The 2,234-nt window shown below is 33.1% G+C and overlaps 1 protein-coding gene across 2 annotated transcripts in view; it reads left to right on the top strand.

Moving 5' to 3' along the window:
* The window catches only part of LOC107691897 (exocyst complex component 6B-like), a 106,850-nt gene that overhangs the window by 71,584 nt on the left and 33,032 nt on the right, over positions 1-2,234 (top strand). The gene's annotated exons all lie outside the window — the stretch shown is intronic.

The raw sequence follows: 2,234 nt of genomic DNA, 5'->3' as shown, positions 1-2,234 counted from the left end.
AATAAACTGTGATAATGTGAGAAATGTTGAAGGTGTCTGAATAAATTTTGGTTTGACTGTATCTGTTTGATAAATTAAGTTAACCAACTAACATTATACATACTCTTTTGGTTTCTGTACCCAATATTTAAAAAATGTACAAATGCAATAAAAATATTGGTATCGGTACTCGGTATCGGTATCGGCAAGTACCAAAAATAAAAGTATTGGTATCGGGCGTGTACTGGAAAAAGTGGTATCGTGCATCCCTACACCTACATTGCTTACAAGACATTGTCGCTACAGCTGCTGGAGCGTGGAGAAAATGATGGACTTTGTACAACTGACTGAGGGTGAAAATATGCTAATATTGGACAGTACATTGGATGGGCCTGAACAATATGACATCATACTGCTCAGAAAATCAAAACGTAGATATTTAAGCCTTTATTTTGGGTAAGTTTCACTACTTATTGTAAAATTAAGAGATTACTGTTTAGACTTTGGCAGATTATAACCTGGAAACGGGATGTGGGAAATAATTACAGTTTGGCTGTGGTGTTAAACTGCTGTATTTTTTTTTTAAAGATTTCATATTATTTTAAGGTGAGCTTAAAGGGTACAGTACTATGAAAATCACACAGCTGCAGTGTGACATCTATAAGAAAAAGTATAATTTCATAGATATTGTTAATAGTAGTTGTTCATAATAAAATATGTATGAATTTAATACATGACCTAGATTATTTATTTTGCACAAACTTGTCATTTTAATAAATATTACATGAAATTGTAAAAATTGTGTAGTGTATTCCAGCCTTAAGAGACTATAGATAAGTTGAATAATAAATTAAATCCATTTAATAAGAGGCTTCATAATGAGGCTAGTTTTTGTGTTCATCCCTGTGAATCAAAGGTTTTATTGGTTTGATTGATTTGATCTTTGAATTTGTGTTACTTAGCTGAACATGGACTAGTATAGATGTTGCAATGTGCTTAAATGACACTTCACTATGAATATATAACCGATCAAATTGAATGCCTTGTTGCTTGATTTTTGTGTTCTGTTTTTTGTGTGTGTGATTGACTTTGTACATTTAAAAAAAATTCAATTATTCTTTAAAAAGGTTGTTTAAAATAAACAAGAATTTTTAATAAAACATGATGTGAGCTTACTGGGTGTGCTTAAAGGGTACAAACATTTACCCATTAAGCACAGCCGGACTTTTTGCAGTTAATGATGTATATCTTAATTGAAATGCTTTTGTCATTTAAAATAAAATTAAATATTTTTGTGTGAGAGATTAATCTTTTATTTTAACATAACTTTTTGTACTGAAACCAATATCTTGTGCACTAAAAATGTCTCAATGTAGATTTTGGTGAGCTTAATAGGTACGTTTACCCTACTTTTTTATTTTAATTTTATTATGTTTTATTAAAATATTTATACATTTATTATTATATTTTGTCTTAATTTTATTATTACCTTATTTGTGCTTGTTTTATTTGATTTTATTTAACCTGAGCATTGATTAGTTAATGCTTGTGGCTTTCATTTAAGAAATGACTACAGTGGAATTTCCATGGCAGATGGAGAGAGACAGAGGAAGAAGAGGAAAGGATGAGATGACTTCGAAGCAAAGAGGGCATTGTCTTGATTTCTGTTTTTCCTTCCATTCTCTGCCCATCTCACATGGGCAAAAAAGGGATAAAAAGATCTTTCCCTCTCTCTCTTATGGATTTACTGTGTATTCCTCCCTCATTTCACTAGATTTATTGCCCAAGTATTTCCAATGTGCAGGAAGTCCTCTTGTATAATGGTGTTTTGTTTTTATTTTTTGACCCCATCAGATAAAAATCCCACATAGACTCTTGGCCCACCAGTCTGCTATTTTCTTTCAGGTTTAGTGTCATATTAATAGCTTTGGATCTCCCCTGAAGTATTAGCCTGATTGTCAGGAAGGCGCTGGACGGCAGACAAGGGCATATTTGAGGTTTTCAGTTTGGAGCTGGAATTGTGTGTGTATCTGCATGTGTGATGGTGAACGTGTGTTGATGTTTAAACAGCATTGCGGTTCTCCCAGCTTAAATGTCCACGAGAGTGCTGCTAAGCTCCACTTTTTATGTTTGTGAGATTGCATGTAGGCATGGACTTGTTTGGTTGTAAATACAATATCATTAGTGTTTCTTGTGTGTGTGTGTGTGTGTGTGTGTGTGTGTGTGTGTGTGTGTGTGTGTGTGTGTGTGTGTGT

This window comes from Sinocyclocheilus anshuiensis, unplaced genomic scaffold (genome assembly GCF_001515605.1).
Source record: "Sinocyclocheilus anshuiensis isolate Anshui unplaced genomic scaffold, SAMN03320099.WGS_v1.1 scaffold426, whole genome shotgun sequence".
Taxonomy (NCBI): Eukaryota; Metazoa; Chordata; class Actinopteri; order Cypriniformes; family Cyprinidae; genus Sinocyclocheilus; species Sinocyclocheilus anshuiensis.
Note: the sequence above shows the minus strand (reverse complement) of the source record. Positions and strands in the feature narration are given on the sequence as shown.